This window comes from Ambystoma mexicanum, chromosome 13 (assembly GCF_040938575.1).
Source record: "Ambystoma mexicanum isolate Mex_15411 chromosome 13, UKY_AmexF1_1, whole genome shotgun sequence".
Lineage (NCBI taxonomy): Eukaryota > Metazoa > Chordata > Amphibia > Caudata > Ambystomatidae > Ambystoma > Ambystoma mexicanum.
The window spans coordinates 29,723,455-29,742,586 of NC_090938.1; positions in this window are offsets into that span (position 1 = coordinate 29,723,455).

Consider the following 19,132-nt stretch of genomic DNA (forward strand, 5'->3'; position numbering starts at 1 on the left):
TGGCAAGGGTCACACACACAGGATGTCAGGTCTGACACGCCGAGGCCTTGGCAAGTGTCACACACACTGGATGATGTGGGCTCTGACACGCTGAGGCTTTGGCAAGGATCACACACAGGATGATGTGGGCTCTGACAGGCTGAGGCCTTGGTAAGGGTCACGCGCGCAGGATGATGTGGTCTCTGACACGCTGAGGCCTTGGAAAGGGTCACACACACAGGATGATGTGGTCTCTGACATACTGAGGCCTTGGCAAGTGTCACACACAGGATGATGTGGTCTCTGACATGCTGAGGCCTTGGCAAGGGTCACAGACACAGGATGGTGTGGTCTCTGACATGCTGAGGCCTTGGCAAGTGTCACACACACAGCATGATGTGATCTCTGACACGCTGAGGCCTTGGCAAGTGTCACACACACAGGATGTGTAGTCTCTGACACACTGGGGCCTTGTGCAGCCTCACACACACAGGATGATGTGGTCCCTGACACGCTGAGGCCTTGGCAAGTCTCACAAACACAGGATGATGTGGGCTCTGACACGCTGAGTCCTTGGAAAGGGTCACACACAGGATGATATGGGCTCTGACACGCTGAGGCCTTGGCAAGTGTCACACACACAGGATGATGTGGGCTCTGACATGCTGAGGCCTTGGCAAGTGTCACACACAGGATGATATGGCCTCTGACACGCAGAGGCCTTGGCAAGGGTCACACACACAGGATGTCAGGTCTGACACGCCGAGGCCTTGGCAAGTGTCACACACACTGGATGATGTGGGCTCTGACACGCTGAGGCTTTGGCAAGGATCACACACAGGATGATGTGGGCTCTGACAGGCTGAGGCCTTGGTAAGGGTCACGCGCGCAGGATGATGTGGTCTCTGACACGCTGAGGCCTTGGAAAGGGTCACACACACAGGATGATGTGGTCTCTGACATACTGAGGCCTTGGCAAGTGTCACACACAGGATGATGTGGTCTCTGACATGCTGAGGCCTTGGCAAGGGTCACAGACACAGGATGGTGTGGTCTCTGACATGCTGAGGCCTTGGCAAGTGTCACACACACATGGTGATGTGGTCTCTGACATGCTGAGGCCTTGGCAAGTGTCACACACACAGCATGATGTGATCTCTGACACGCTGAGGCCTTGGCAAGTGTCACACACACAGGATGTGTAGTCTCTGACACACTGGGGTCTTGTGCAGCCTCACACACACAGGATGATGTGGTCCCTGACACGCTGAGGCCTTGGCAAGTCTCACAAACACAGGATGATGTGGGCTCTGACACGCTGAGTCCTTGGAAAGGGTCACACACAGGATGATATGGGCTCTGACACGCTGAGGCCTTGGCAAGTGTCACACACACAGGATGATGTGGGCTCTGACATGCTGAGGCCTTGGCAAGTGTCACACACACAGGATGATGTGGGCTCTGACACGCTGAGGCCTTGGCAAGGATCACACACAGGATGATGTTGGCTGTGACAGGCTGAGGCCTTGGTAAGGGTCACGCGCGCAGTATGATGTGGTTTCTGAGGCCTGCTCAGGCCTTGCATGTGGGCTCTGGCACGCAGAGGCATTGGAAAGGGTCACACGCACAGGATGATGTGGTCTCTGACATGCTGAGGCCTTGGCCAGGGTCATACGCACAGGATGTTGTGGGCTCTGACACGCTGAGGCCTTGGCAAGTGTCACACACACAGGATGATGTGGGCTCCAACACGCTGATGCCTTAGCAAAGGTCACACACACAGGATGATGTGGTCTCTGACACGCTGAGGCCTTGGTAAGGGTCAAACACAGGATGATGTGGTCTCTGACACGCTGAGGCCTTGGCAAGTGTCACACACACAGCATGATGTGGTCTCTGACACGCTGAGGCCTTGGTAAGGGTCACACACACAGGATGATGTGCTCTCTGACACGCTGAGGCCTTGGCAAGTGTCTCACACACACAAGATGATGTGGTCTGTGACACGCTGAGGCCTTGGTAAGGGTCACACACACAGGATGATGTGGTCTCTGACATGCTGAGGCCTTGGCAAGTGTCACACACAGGATGATGTGGTCTCTGACATGCTGAGGCCTTGGCAAGGGTCACAAACACAGGATGGTGTGGTCTCTGACATGCTGAGGCCTTGGCAAGTGTCACACACACATGATGATGTGGTCTCTGACATGCTGAGGCCTTGGCAAGTGTCACACACACATGATGATGTGGTCTCTGACAGGCTGAGGCCTTGGCAAGTGTCACCTACACAGGGTGATGTGGTCTTTGACAGGCTGAGGCCTTGGTAAGGGTCATTTACGCAGGATGATGTGGGCTCTGACACACTGAGGCCTTGGCAAGTGTCACACACAGGATGATGTGGGCTCTGACACGCTGAGCCCTTGGCAAGGGTCACAAACACAGGATGGTGTGGTCTCTGACATGCTGAGGCATTGGCAAGTGTCACCTACACATGAGGATGTGGTCTGTGACAGGCTGAGGCATTGGCAAGTGTCACCTACACAGGGTGATGTGGTCTCTGACAGGCTGAGGCCTTGGTAAGGGTCACGCATGCAGGATGATGTGGTCTCTGACAGGCTGAGGCCTTGGTAAGGGTCACGCACGCAGGATTATGTGGGCTCTGACATACTGAGGCCTTGGTAAGGGTCCTGCACGCAGGGTGATGTGGGCTCCGACACGCTGAGCCCTTGACAAGGGTCACACGCACAGGATGATGTGGGCTCTGATACGCTGAGGCCTTGGCAAGGGTCACACACTCAGGATGATATGGTCTCCGACATGCTGAGGCCTTGCAAGGGTCACACACACAGAATGATGTGGTTTCTGACATGCTGAGGTCTTGCAAGGGTCACACATAGATGATGATGTGGGCTCTGGCACACAGAGGCATTGGAAAGGGTTACACGCACAGAATGATGTGGTCTCTGACATGCTGAGGCTTTGGCCAGGATCACACGCACAGGATGTTGTGGGCTCTGACACGCTGACGCTTTGGCAAGTCTCACACGCACAGGATGATGTGGTCACTGACATGCTGAGGCCTTGGCAAGGGTCACACACTGGATGATGTGGTCTCTGAAACGCTGAGGCCTTGGCAAGGTTCACACCCACGTGGTCTCTGACATGCTGAGGCCTTGGCAAGTGTCACACACACAGCATGATGTGATCTCTGACACGCTGAGGCCTTGGCAAGTGTCACACACACAGGATGTCTAGTCTCTGACACACTGGGGCCTTGTGCAGCCTCACACACACAGGATGATATGGTCTCCGACATGCTGAGGCCTTGCAAGGGTCACACACACAGAATGATGTGGTCTCTGACATGCTGAGACTTTGGCCAGGGTCACACGCACAGGATGTTGTGGGCTCTGACACGCTGACGCTTTGGCAAGTCTCACACGCACAGAATGATGTGGTCACTGACATGGTGAGGCCTTGGCAAGGGTCACACACAGGATGATGTGGTCTCTGAAACGCTGAGGCCTTGGCAAGGTTCACACACACACAGGATGATGTGGGCTCTGACATGCTGAGGCCTTGGCAAGTGTCACACACACGGGATGATGTGGGCTCTGACAAGCTGAGGCCTTGGCAAGTGTAACAAATACTGGATGATGTGGTCTCTGACATGCTGAGGCCTTGGCAAGTGGCACACACAGGATGATGTGGTCTCTGAAATGCTGAGGCCTTGTGCAGCCTCACACACACAGGATGATGTGGTCTCTGACACGCTGAGGCCTTGGCAAGTCTCACACATACAGGATGATGTGGGCTCTGGCACGCTGAGTCCTTGGCAAGGGTCACACACAGGATGGTATGGGCTCTGACACGCTGAGGCCTTGGCAAGGGTCACACACCCAGGATGATGTCAGGTCTGACACTCCGAGGCCTTGGCATGTGTCACACACACTGGATGATGTGGGCTCTGACACGATGAGGCCTTGGCAAGCATCACACACAGGATGATGTGGGCTCTGACAGGCTGAGGCCTTGGTAAGGGTCACAGACACAGGATGGTGTGGTCTCTGACATGCTGAGGCCTTGGCAAGTGTCACACACACATGATGATGTGGTCTCTGACATGCTGAGGCCTTGGCAAGTGTCACACACACAGCATGATGTGATCTCTGACACGCTGAAGCCTTGGCAAGTGTCACACACACAGGATGTGTAGTCTCTGACACACTGGGGCCTTGTGTAGCCTCACACACACAGGATGACGTGGTCTCTAACACGCTGAGGCCTTGGCAAGTCTCACAAACACAGGATGATGTGGGCTCTGGCACGCTGAGTCCTTGGCAACGGTCACACACAGGATGATATGGGCTCTGACACGCTGAGGCCTTGGCAAGTGTCACACACACAGGATGATGTCAGGTCTGACACGCCAAGGCCTTGGCAAGTGTCACACACACAGGATGATGTGGGCTCTGACACACTGAGGCCTTGGCAAGTGTCACACACACAGGATGATGTGAGCTCTGACACGCTGAGGCCTTGGCAAGGATCACGCACAGGATGATGTGGGCTCTGACAGGCTGAGGCCTTGGTAAGGGTCACGCGTGCAGTATGATGTGGTTTCTGAGGCCTGCTCAGGCCTTGCATGTGGGCTCTGGCACGCAGAGGCATTGGAAAGGGACACACGCACAGGATGATGTGGTCTCTGACATGCTGAGGCCTTGGCCAGGGTCACACGCACAGGATGTTGTGGGCTCTGACACGCTGAGGCCTTGGCAAGGGTCACACACAGGATGATGTGGTCTCTGACACGCTTAGGCCTTGCGAAGTGTCACACACACAGGATGATGTGGGCTCTGACACGCTGAGGCCTTGGCAATTGTAACAAATACTGGATGATGTGGGCTCCAACACGCTGATGCCTTAGCAAAGGTCACACACACAGGATGATGTGGTCTCTGACACGCTGAGGCCTTGGCAAGTGTCACACACACAGGATGATGTGGTCTCTGACACGCTGAGGCCTTGGTAAGGGTCACACACACAGGATGATGTGGTCTCTGACACGCTGAGGCCTTGGCAAGTGTCTCACACACACAAGATTATTTGGTCTGTGACACGCTGAGGCCTTGGTAAGGGTCACTCACACAGGATGATGTGGTCTCTGACATGCTGAGGCCTTGGCAAGTGTCACACACAGGATGATGTGGTCTCTGACATGCTGAAGCCTTGGCAAGTGTCACACACACATGATGATGTGGTCTCTGACAAGCTGAGGCATTGGCAAGGGTCACACACAGGATGATATGGGCTCTGACACGCTGAGGCCTTGGCAAGTGTCACACACACAGGATGATGTCAGGTCTGACACGCCAAGGCCTTGGCAAGTGTCACACACACAGGATGATGTGGGCTCTGACACACTGAGGCCTTGGCAAGTGTCACACACACAGGATGATGTGGGCTCTGACACGCTGAGGCCTTGGCAAGGATCACGCACAGGATGATGTGGGCTCTGACAGGCTGAGGCCTTGGTAAGGGTCACGCGTGCAATATGATGTGGTTTCTGAGGCCTGCTCAGGCCTTGCATGTGGGCTCTGGCACGCAGAGGCATTGGAAAGGGTCACACGCACAGGATGATGTGATCTCTGACATGCTGAGGCCTTGGCCAGGGTCACACGCACAGGATGTTGTGGGCTCTGACACGCTGAGGCCTTGGCAAGGGTCACACACAGGATGATGTGGTCTCTGACACGCTTAGGCCTTGGGAAGTGTCACACACACAGGATGATGTGGGCTCTGACACGCTGAGGCCTTGGCAATTGTAACAAATACTGGATGATGTGGGCTCCAACACGCTGATGCCTTAGCAAAGGTCACACACACAGGATGATGTGGTCTCTGACACGCTGAGGCCTTGGCAGGTGTCACACACACAGGATGATGTGGTCTCTGACACGCTGAGGCCTTGGTAAGGGTCACACACACAGGATGATGTGGTCTCTGACACGCTGAGGCCTTGGCAAGTGTCTCACACACACAAGATTATTTGGTCTGTGACACGCTGAGGCCTTGGTAAGGGTCACTCACACAGGATGATGTGGTCTCTGACATGCTGAGGCCTTGGCAAGTGTCACACACAGGATGATGTGGTCTCTGACAAGCTGAGGCATTGGCAAGTGTCACCTACACAGGGTGATGTGGTCTCTGACAGGCTGAGGCCTTGGTAAGGGTCACGCACGCAGGATGATGTGGGCTCCGACATGCTGAGCCCTTGGCAAGGGTCACACACACAGGATGATGTGGGCTCTGACACGCTGAGGCCTTGGCAAGGGTCACAAACACAGGATGGTGTGGTCTCTGACATGCTGAGGCCTTGGCAAGTGTCACACACACATGATGATGTGGTCTCTGACATGCTGAGGCCTTGGCAAGGGTCACAGACACAGGATGGTGTGGTCTCTGACATGCTGAGGCCTTGGCAAGTGTCACACACACATGATGATGTGGTCTCTGACATGCTGAGGCCTTGGCAAGTGTCACACACACAGCATGATGTGATCTCTGACACGCTGAAGCCTTGGCAAGTGTCACACACACAGGATGTGTAGTCTCTGACACACTGGGGCCTTGTGTAGCCTCACACACACAGGATGACGTGGTCTCTAACACGCTGAGGCCTTGGCAAGTCTCACAAACACAGGATGATGTGGGCTCTGGCACGCTGAGTCCTTGGCAAGAGTCACACACAGGATGATATGGGCTCTGACACGCTGAGGCCTTGGCAAGTGTCACACACACAGGATGATGTCAGGTCTGACACGCCAAGGCCTTGGCAAGTGTCACACACACAGGATGATGTGGGCTCTGACACACTGAGGCCTTGGCAAGTGTCACACACACAGGATGATGTGGGCTCTGACACGCTGAGGCCTTGGCAAGGATCACGCACAGGATGATGTGGGCTCTGACAGGCTGAGGCCTTGGTAAGGGTCACGCGCACAGTATGATGTGGTTTCTGAGGCCTGCTCAGGCCTTGCATGTGGGCTCTGGCACGCAGAGGCATTGGAAAGGGTCACACGCACAGGATGATGTGGTCTCTGACATGCTGAGGCCTTGGCCAGGGTCACACGCACAGGATGTTGTGGGCTCTGACACGCTGAGGCCTTGGCAAGGGTCACACACAGGATGATGTGGTCTCTGACACGCTTAGGCCTTGGCAAGTGTCACACACACAGGATGATGTGGGCTCTGACACGCTGAGGCCTTGGCAATTGTAACAAATACTGGATGATGTGGGCTCCAACACGCTGATGCCTTAGCAAAGGTCACACACACAGGATGATGTGGTCTCTGACACGCTGAGGCCTTGGCAAGTGTCACACACACAGGATGATGTGGTCTCTGACACGCTGAGGCCTTGGTAAGGGTCACACACACAGGATGATGTGGTCACTGACACGCTGAGGCCTTGGCAAGTGTCTCACACACACAAGATTATTTGGTCTGTGACACGCTGAGGCCTTGGTAAGGGTCACTCACACAGGATGATGTGGTCTCTGACATGCTGAGGCCTTGGCAAGTGTCACACACAGGATGATGTGGTCTCTGACATGCTGAAGCCTTGGCAAGTGTCACACACACATGATGATGTGGTCTCTGACAAGCTGAGGCATTGGCAAGTGTCACCTACACAGGGTGATGTGGTCTCTGACAGGCTGAGGCCTTGGTAAGGGTCACGCACGCAGGATGATGTGGGCTCCGACATGCTGAGCCCTTGGCAAGGGTCACACACACAGGATGATGTGGGCTCTGACACGCTGAGGCCTTGGCAAGGGTCACAAACACAGGATGGTGTGGTCTCTGACATGCTGAGGCCTTGGCAAGTGTCACACACACATGATGATGTGGTCTCTGACAGGCTGAGGCCTTGGCAAGTGTCACACACACAGGATGTGTAGTCTCTGACACACTGGGGCCTTGTGCAGCCTCACACACACAGGATGATGTGGTCTCTCACACGCTGAGGCCTTGGCAAGTCTCACACACACAGGATGATGTGGGCTCTGGCACGCTGAGTCCTTGGCAAGGGTCACACACACAGGATGTGTAGTCTCTGACACACTGGGGCCTTGTGCAGCCTCACACACACAGGATGATGTGGTCTCTTACACGCTGAGGCCTTGGCAAGTCTCACACACACAGGATGATGTGGGCTCTGGCACGCTGAGTCCTTGGCAAGGGTCACACACAGGATGATATGGGCTCTGACACGCAGAGGCCTTGGCAAGGGTCACACACACAGGATGTCAGGTCTGACACGCCGAGGCCTTGGCAAGTGTCACACACACTGGATGATGTGGGCTCTGACACGCTGAGGCTTTGGCAAGGATCACACACAGGATGATGTGGGCTCTGACAGGCTGAGGCCTTGGTAAGGGTCACGCACGCAGGATGATGTGGGCTCCGACATGCTGAGCCCTTGGCAAGGGTCACACACACAGGATGATGTGGGCTCTGACACGCTGAGGCCTTGGCAAGGGTCACAAACACAGGATGGTGTGGTCTCTGACATGCTGAGGCCTTGGCAAGTGTCACACACAAGATGATGAGGTCTCTGACATGCTGAGGCCTTGGCAAGGGTCACAGACACAGGATGGTGTGGTCTCTGACATGCTGAGGCCTTGGCAAGTGTCACACACACATGATGATGTGGTCTCTGACATGCTGAGGCCTTGGCAAGTGTCACACACACAGCATGATGTGATCTCTGACACGCTGAAGCCTTGGCAAGTGTCACACACACAGGATGTGTAGTCTCTGACACACTGGGGCCTTGTGTAGCCTCACACACACAGGATGACGTGGTCTCTAACACGCTGAGGCCTTGGCAAGTCTCACAAACACAGGATGATGTGGGCTCTGGCACGCTGAGTCCTTGGCAAGAGTCACACACAGGATGATATGGGCTCTGACACGCTGAGGCCTTGGCAAGTGTCACACACACAGGATGATGTCAGGTCTGACACGCCAAGGCCTTGGCAAGTGTCACACACACAGGATGATGTGGGCTCTGACACACTGAGGCCTTGGCAAGTGTCACACACACAGGATGATGTGGGCTCTGACACGCTGAGGCCTTGGCAAGGATCACGCACAGGATGATGTGGGCTCTGACAGGCTGAGGCCTTGGTAAGGGTCACGCGCGCAGTATGATGTGGTTTCTGAGGCCTGCTCAGGCCTTGCATGTGGGCTCTGGCACGCAGAGGCATTGGAAAGGGTCACACGCACAGGATGATGTGGTCTCTGACATGCTGAGGCCTTGGCCAGGGTCACACGCACAGGATGTTGTGGGCTCTGACACGCTGAGGCCTTGGCAAGGGTCACACACAGGATGATGTGGTCTCTGACATGCTTAGGCCTTGGCAAGTGTCACACACACAGGATGATGTGGGCTCTGACACGCTGAGGCCTTGGCAATTGTAACAAATACTGGATGATGTGGGCTCCAACACGCTGATGCCTTAGCAAAGGTCACACACACAGGATGATGTGGTCTCTGACACGCTGAGGCCTTGGCAAGTGTCACACACACAGGATGATGTGGTCTTTGACACGCTGAGGCCTTGGTAAGGGTCACACACACAGGATGATGTGGTCTCTGACACGCTGAGGCCTTGGCAAGTGTCTCACACACACAAGATTATTTGGTCTGTGACACGCTGAGGCCTTGGTAAGGGTCACTCACACAGGATGATGTGGTCTCTGACATGCTGAGGCCTTGGCAAGTGTCACACACAGGATGATGTGGTCTCTGACATGCTGAAGCCTTGGCAAGTGTCACACACACATGATGATGTGGTCTCTGACAAGCTGAGGCATTGGCAAGTGTCACCTACACAGGGTGATGTGGTCTCTGACAGGCTGAGGCCTTGGTAAGGGTCACGCACGCAGGATGATGTGGGCTCCGACATGCTGAGCCCTTGGCAAGGGTCACACACACAGGATGATGTGGGCTCTGACACGCTGAGGCCTTGGCAAGGGTCACAAACACAGGATGGTGTGGTCTCTGACATGCTGAGGCCTTGGCAAGTGTCACACACACATGATGATGTGGTCTCTGACAGGCTGAGGCCTTGGCAAGTGTCACACACACAGGATGTGTAGTCTCTGACACACTGGGGCCTTGTGCAGCCTCACACACACAGGATGATGTGGTCTCTTACACGCTGAGGCCTTGGCAAGTCTCACACACACAGGATGATGTGGGCTCTGGCACGCTGAGTCCTTGGCAAGGGTCACACACACAGGATGTGTAGTCTCTGACACACTGGGGCCTTGTGCAGCCTCACACACACAGGATGATGTGGTCTCTTACACGCTGAGGCCTTGGCAAGTCTCACACACACAGGATGATGTGGGCTCTGGCACGCTGAGTCGTTGGCAAGGGTCACACACAGGATGATATGGGCTCTGACACGCAGAGGCCTTGGCAAGGGTCACACACACAGGATGTCAGGTCTGACACGCCGAGGCCTTGGCAAGTGTCACACACACTGGATGATGTGGGCTCTGACACGCTGAGGCTTTGGCAAGGATCACACACAGGATGATGTGGGCTCTGACAGGCTGAGGCCTTGGTAAGGGTCACGCGCGCAGGATGATGTGGTCTCTGACACGCTGAGGCCTTGGAAAGGGTCACACACACAGGATGATGTGGTCTCTGACATACTGAGGCCTTGGCAAGTGTCACACACAGGATGATGTGGTCTCTGACATGCTGAGGCCTTGGCAAGGGTCACAGACACAGGATGGTGTGGTCTCTGACATGCTGAGGCCTTGGCAAGTGTCACACACACATGGTGATGTGGTCCCTGACATGCTGAGGCTTTGGCAAGTGTCACACACACAGCATGATGTGATCTCTGACACGCTGAGGCCTTGGCAAGTGTCACACACACAGGATGTGTGGTCTCTGACACACTGGGGCCTTGTGCAGCCTCACACACACAGGATGAGGTGGTCCCTGACACGCTGAGGCCTTGGCAAGTCTCACAAACACAGGATGATGTGGGCTCTGGCACGCTGAGTCCTTGGAAAGGGTCACACACAGGATGATATGGGCTCTGACACGCTGAGGCCTTGGCAAGTGTCACACACACAGGATGTGTGGTCTCTGACACACTGGGGCCTTGTGCAGCCTCACACACACAGGATGAGGTGGTCCCTGACACGCTGAGGCCTTGGCAAGTCTCACAAACACAGGATGATGTGGGCTCTGGCACGCTGAGTCCTTGGAAAGGGTCACACACAGGATGATGTGGGCTCTGGCACGCTGAGTCGTTGGCAAGGGTCACACACAGGATGATATGGGCTCTGACACGCAGAGGCCTTGGCAAGGGTCACACACACAGGATGTCAGGTCTGACACGCCGAGGCCTTGGCAAGTGTCACACACACTGGATGATGTGGGCTCTGACACGCTGAGGCTTTGGCAAGGATCACACACAGGATGATGTGGGCTCTGACAGGCTGAGGCCTTGGTAAGGGTCACGCACGCAGGATGATGTGGGCTCCGACATGCTGAGCCCTTGGCAAGGGTCACACACACAGGATGATGTGGGCTCTGACACGCTGAGGCCTTGGCAAGGGTCACAAACACAGGATGGTGTGGTCTCTGACATGCTGAGGCCTTGGCAAGTGTCACACACATGATGATGTGGTCTCTGACATGCTGAGGCCTTGGCAAGGGTCACAGACACAGGATGGTGTGGTCTCTGACATGCTGAGGCCTTGGCAAGTGTCACACACACATGATGATGTGGTCTCTGACATGCTGAGGCCTTGGCAAGTGTCACACACACAGCATGATGTGATCTCTGACACGCTGAAGCCTTGGCAAGTGTCACACACACAGGATGTGTAGTCTCTGACACACTGGGGCCTTGTGTAGCCTCACACACACAGGATGACGTGGTCTCTAACACGCTGAGGCCTTGGCAAGTCTCACAAACACAGGATGATGTGGGCTCTGGCACGCTGAGTCCTTGGCAAGAGTCACACACAGGATGATATGGGCTCTGACACGCTGAGGCCTTGGCAAGCGTCACACACACAGGATGATGTCAGGTCTGACACGCCAAGGCCTTGGCAAGTGTCACACACACAGGATGATGTGGGCTCTGACACACTGAGGCCTTGGCAAGTGTCACACACACAGGATGATGTGGGCTCTGACACGCTGAGGCCTTGGCAAGGATCACGCACAGGATGATGTGGGCTCTGACAGGCTGAGGCCTTGGTAAGGGTCACGCGCGCAGTATGATGTGGTTTCTGAGGCCTGCTCAGGCCTTGCATGTGGGCTCTGGCACGCAGAGGCATTGGAAAGGGTCACACGCACAGGATGATGTGGTCTCTGACATGCTGAGGCCTTGGCCAGGGTCACACGCACAGGATGTTGTGGGCTCTGACACGCTGAGGCCTTGGCAAGGGTCACACACAGGATGATGTGGTCTCTGACATGCTTAGGCCTTGGCAAGTGTCACACACACAGGATGATGTGGGCTCTGACACGCTGAGGCCTTGGCAATTGTAACAAATACTGGATGATGTGGGCTCCAACACGCTGATGCCTTAGCAAAGGTCACACACACAGGATGATGTGGTCTCTGACACGCTGAGGCCTTGGCAAGTGTCACACACACAGGATGATGTGGTCTTTGACACGCTGAGGCCTTGGTAAGGGTCACACACACAGGATGATGTGGTCTCTGACACGCTGAGGCCTTGGCAAGTGTCTCACACACACAAGATTATTTGGTCTGTGACACGCTGAGGCCTTGGTAAGGGTCACTCACACAGGATGATGTGGTCTCTGACATGCTGAGGCCTTGGCAAGTGTCACACACAGGATGATGTGGTCTCTGACATGCTGAAGCCTTGGCAAGTGTCACACACACATGATGATGTGGTCTCTGACAAGCTGAGGCATTGGCAAGTGTCACCTACACAGGGTGATGTGGTCTCTGACAGGCTGAGGCCTTGGTAAGGGTCACGCACGCAGGATGATGTGGGCTCCGACATGCTGAGCCCTTGGCAAGGGTCACACACACAGGATGATGTGGGCTCTGACACGCTGAGGCCTTGGCAAGGGTCACAAACACAGGATGGTGTGGTCTCTGACATGCTGAGGCCTTGGCAAGTGTCACACACACATGATGATGTGGTCTCTGACAGGCTGAGGCCTTGGCAAGTGTCACACACACAGGATGTGTAGTCTCTGACACACTGGGGCCTTGTGCAGCCTCACACACACAGGATGATGTGGTCTCTCACACGCTGAGGCCTTGGCAAGTCTCACACACACAGGATGATGTGGGCTCTGGCACGCTGAGTCCTTGGCAAGGGTCACACACACAGGATGTGTAGTCTCTGACACACTGGGGCCTTGTGCAGCCTCACACACACAGGATGATGTGGTCTCTTACACGCTGAGGCCTTGGCAAGTCTCACACACACAGGATGATGTGGGCTCTGGCACGCTGAGTCCTTGGCAAGGGTCACACACAGGATGATATGGGCTCTGACACGCAGAGGCCTTGGCAAGGGTCACACACACAGGATGTCAGGTCTGACACGCCGAGGCCTTGGCAAGTGTCACACACACTGGATGATGTGGGCTCTGACACGCTGAGGCTTTGGCAAGGATCACACACAGGATGATGTGGGCTCTGACAGGCTGAGGCCTTGGTAAGGGTCACGCGCGCAGGATGATGTGGTCTCTGACACGCTGAGGCCTTGGAAAGGGTCACACACACAGGATGATGTGGTCTCTGACATACTGAGGCCTTGGCAAGTGTCACACACAGGATGATGTGGTCTCTGACATGCTGAGGCCTTGGCAAGGGTCACAGACACAGGATGGTGTGGTCTCTGACATGCTGAGGCCTTGGCAAGTGTCACACACACATGGTGATGTGGTCCCTGACATGCTGAGGCTTTGGCAAGTGTCACACACACAGCATGATGTGATCTCTGACACGCTGAGGCCTTGGCAAGTGTCACACACACAGGATGTGTGGTCTCTGACACACTGGGGCCTTGTGCAGCCTCACACACACAGGATGAGGTGGTCCCTGACACGCTGAGGCCTTGGCAAGTCTCACAAACACAGGATGATGTGGGCTCTGGCACGCTGAGTCCTTGGAAAGGGTCACACACAGGATGATATGGGCTCTGACACGCTGAGGCCTTGGCAAGTGTCACACACACAGGATGATGTCAGGTCTGACACGCCGAGGCCTTGGCAAGTGTCACACACACAGGATGATGTGGGCTCTGACACGCTGAGGCCTTGGCAAGTTTCACACACACAGGATGATGTGGGCTCTGACACGCTGAGGCCTTGGCAAGGATCACACACAGGATGATGTTGGCTCTGACAGGCTGAGGCCTTGGTAAGGGTCACGCGCGCAGTATGATGTGGTTTCTGAGGCCTGCTCAGGCCTTGCATGTGAGTTCTGGCACGCAGAGGCATTGGAAAGGGTCACACGCACAGGATGATGTGGTCTCTGACATGCTGAGGCCTTGGCCAGGGTCATACGCACAGGATGTTGTGGGCTCTGACACGCTGAGGCCTTGGCAAGTGTCACACACACAGGATGATGTGGGCTCCAACACGCTGAGGCCTTGGTAAGGGTCACACACACAGGATGATGTGCTCTCTGACACGCTGAGGCCTTGGCAAGTGTCTCACACACACAAGATGATGTGGTCTGTGACACGCTGAGGCCTTGGTAAGGGTCACACACACAGGATGATGTGGTCTCTGACATGCTGAGGCCTTGGCAAGTGTCACACACAGGATGATGTGGTCTCTGACATGCTGAGGCCTTGGCAAGGGTCACAAACACAGGATGGTGTGGTCTCTGACATGCTGAGGCCTTGGCAAGTGTCACACACACATGATGATGTGGTCTCTGACATGCTGAGGCCTTGGCAAGTGTCACACACACATGATGATGTGGTCTCTGACAGGCTGAGGCCTTGGCAAGTGTCACCTACACATAGTGATGTGGTCTTTGACAGGCTGAGGCCTTGGTAAGGGTCATTTGCGCAGGAAGATGTGGGCTCTGACACACTGAGGCCTTGGCAAGTGTCACACACAGGATGATGTGGGCTCTGACACGCTGAGGCCTTGGCAAGGGTCACAAACACAGGATGGTGTGGTCTCTGACATGCTGAGGCATTGGCAAGTGTCACCTACACATGAGGATGTGGTCTCTGACAGGCTGAGGTATTGGCAAGTGTCACCTACACAGGGTGATGTGGTCTCTGACAGGCTGAGGCCTTGGTAAGGGTCACGCATGCAGGATGATGGGGTCTCTGACAGGCTGAGGCCTTGGTAAGGGTCACGCACGCAGGATGATGTGGGCTCTGACATACTGAGGCCTTGGTAAGGGTCATGCACGCAGGGTGATGTGGGCTCCGACACGCTGAGCCCTTGACAAGGGTCACACGCACTGGATGATGTGGGCTCTGATACGCTGAGGCCTTGGCAAGGGACACACACTCAGGATGATATGGTCTCCGACATGCTGAGGCCTTGCAAGGGTCACACACACAGAATGATGTGGTTTCTGACATGCTGAGGTCTTGCAAGGGTCACACATACATGATGATGTGGGCTCTGGCACACAGAGGCATTGGAAAGGGTTACACGCACAGAATGATGTGGTCTCTGACATGCTGAGGCTTTGGCCAGGATCACACGCACAGGATGTTGTGGGCTCTGACACGCTGACGCTTTGGCAAGTCTCACACGCACAGGATGATGTGGTCACTGACATGCTGAGGCCTTGGCAAGGGTCACACACAGGATGATGTGGTTTCTGAAACGCTGAGGCCTTGGCGAGGTTCACACACACATGTGGTCTCTGACATGCTGAGGCCTTGGCAAGTGTCACACACACAGCATGATGTGATCTCTGACACGCTGAGGCCTTGGCAAGTGTCACACACACAGGATGTGTAGTCTCTGACACACTGGGGCCTTGTGCAGCCTCACACACACAGGATGATGTGGTCTCTGACACGCTGAGGCCTTGGCAAGTCTCACAAACACAGGATGATGTGGGCTCTGGCACGCTGAGTCCTTGGCAAGGGTCACACACAGGATGATATGGGCTCTGACACGCCGAGGCCTTGGCAAGTGTCACACACACAGGATGATGTGGGCTCTGACACGCTGAGGCCTTGGCAAGTGTCACACACACAGGATGATGTGGGCTCTGACAGGCTGAGGTATTGGCAAGTGTCACCTACACAGGGTGATGTGGTCTCTGACAGGCTGAGGCCTTGGTAAGGGTCACGCATGCAGGATGATGGGGTCTCTGACAGGCTGAGGCCTTGGTAAGGGTCACGCACGCAGGATGATGTGGGCTCTGACATACTGAGGCCTTGGTAAGGGTCATGCACGCAGGGTGATGTGGGCTCCGACACGCTGAGCCCTTGACAAGGGTCACACGCACTGGATGATGTGGGCTCTGATACGCTGAGGCCTTGGAAAGGGACACACACTCAGGATGATGTGGGCTCTGACAGGCTGAGGCCTTGGTAAGGGTCACGCTCGCAGTATGATCTGGTTTCTGAGGCCTGCTCAGGCCTTGCATGTGGGCTCTGGCACGCAGAGGCATTGGAATGGGTCACACGCACAGGATGATGTGGTCTCTGACATGCTGAGGCCTTGGCCAGGGTCACACGCACAGGATGTTGTGGGCTCTGACACGCTGAGGCCTTGGCAAGGGTCACACACAGGATGATGTGGTCTCTGACACGCTGAGGCCTTGGCAAGGGTCACACACACAGGACGATGTGGGCTCTGACACGCTGAGGCCTTGGCAATTGTAACAAATACTGGATGATGTGGGCTCCAACACGCTGATGCCTTAGCAAAGGTCACACACACAGGATGATGTGGTCTCTGTCACGCTGAGGCCTTGGGAAGAGTCAAACACAGGATGATGTGGTCTCTGACACGCTGAGGCCTTGGCAAGTGTCAAACACACAGGATGATGTGGTCTCTGACACGCTGAGGCCTTGGCAAGGGTCACATACAGGATGATGTGGTCTCTGACACACTGAGGCCTTGGCAGGTGTCACACACACAGGATGATGTGGTCTCTGACACGCTGAGGCCTTGGTAAGGGTCACACACACAGGATGATGTGGTCTCTGACATGCTGAGGCCTTGGCAAGTGTCACACACAGGATGATGTGGTCTCTGACATGCTGAGGCCTTGGCAAGGGTCACAAACACAGGATGGTGTGGTCTCTGACAGGCTGAGGCCTTGGTAAGGGTCACGCGCGCAGTATGATGTGCTTTCTGAGGCCTGCTCAGGCCTTGCATGCGGGCTCTGCCACGCAGAGGCATTGGAAAGGGTTGCACGTCCAGGATGATGTGGTCTCTGACATGCTGAGGCCTTGGCCAGGGTCACACGCACAGGATGATGTGGTCTCTGACATGCTGAGGCCTTGGCAAATGTCACACATAGGATGATGTGGTCTCTGACATGCTGAGGCCTTGGCAAGTGTCACCTACACAGGGTGATGTGGTCTCCGACAGGCTGAGGCCTTGGTAAGGGTCATGCGCGCAGGATGATGTGGGGTCTGACAGGCTGAGGCCTTGGTAAGGGTCACGCACGCAGAATGATGTTGGCTCTGACACGCTGAGCCCTTCGCAAGGGTCACACGCACAGGATGATGTGGTCTCTGACATGCTGAGGCCTTGGCCAGGGTCACACGCACAGGATGTTGTGGGCTCTGACACGCTGAGGCCTTGGCAAGGGTCACACACAGGATGATGTGGTCTCTGACACGCTGAGGCCTTGGCAAGTGTCACACACAGGATAATGTGGGCTCTGACATGCTGCGGCCTTGGCAAATGTCACACATAGGATGATGTGGTCTCTGACATGCTGAGGCCTTGGTAAGGGTCATTCGCGCAGGATGATGTGGGGTCTGACAGGCTGAGGCCTTGGTAAGGGTCACGCACGCAGGATGATGTGGGCTCTGACACGCTGAGGCTTTGGCAATTGTAACAAATACTGGATGATGTGGGCTCCAACACGCTGATGCCTTAGCAAGGGTCACACACACAGGATGATGTGGTCTCTGACACGCTGAGGCCTTGGCAAGTGTCAAACACACAGGATGATGTGGGCTCTGACATGCTGAGGCCTTGGCAAATGTCACACATAGGATGATGTGGTCTCTGACATGCTGAGGCCTTGGTAGGGGTCACGCACGCAGGATGATGTGGGCTCTGACACGCTGAGGTCTTGACATGGGTCACACGCACTGGATGATGTGGTCTCTGACAGGCTGAGGCCTTGGCAAGTGTCACATACAGGATGATGTGGTCTCTGACACGCTGAGGCCTTGATAAGGGTCACACACACAGGACGATGTGGTCTCTGACATGCTGAGGCCTTGGCAAATGTCACACACAGGATGATGTGGTCACTGACATGCTGAGGCCTTGGCAAGTGTCACCTACACAGGGTGATGTGGTCTCGGACAGGCTGAGGCCTTGGTAAGGGTCATGCGCGCAGGATGATGTGGGCTCTGACACGCTGAGGCCTTGGCAAGGGTCACAAACACAGGATGGTGTGGTCTCTGACAGGCTGAGGCCTTTGCAAGAGTCACACGCACAGGATGATGTGGGCTCTGACAGGCTGAGGCCTTGGTAAGGGTCATGCGCACAGGATGATGTGGGCTCTGACACGCTGAGGCCTTGGCAAGGTTCACACATATACAGGATAATGTGGGCTCTGACACGCTGAGGCCTTGGCAAGTGTCACACACAGGATGATGTTGGCTCTGACACGCTGAGGCCTTGGCAAGTGTCACACACACAGCATGATGTGGTCTCTGACACGCTTTGGCCTTGGCATGGGTGACACACAGGATGATGTGGCCTCTGACACGCTGAGGCCTTGGCAAGGGTCACACACAGAATGATGTGGTCTCTGAAATGCTGAGGCCTTGGCAAGTGTCACACACAGAATGATGTGGTCTCTGAAATGCTGAGGCCTTGGCAAGTGTCACACACACAGCATGATGTGGTCTCTGACACGCTTTGGCCTTGGCATGG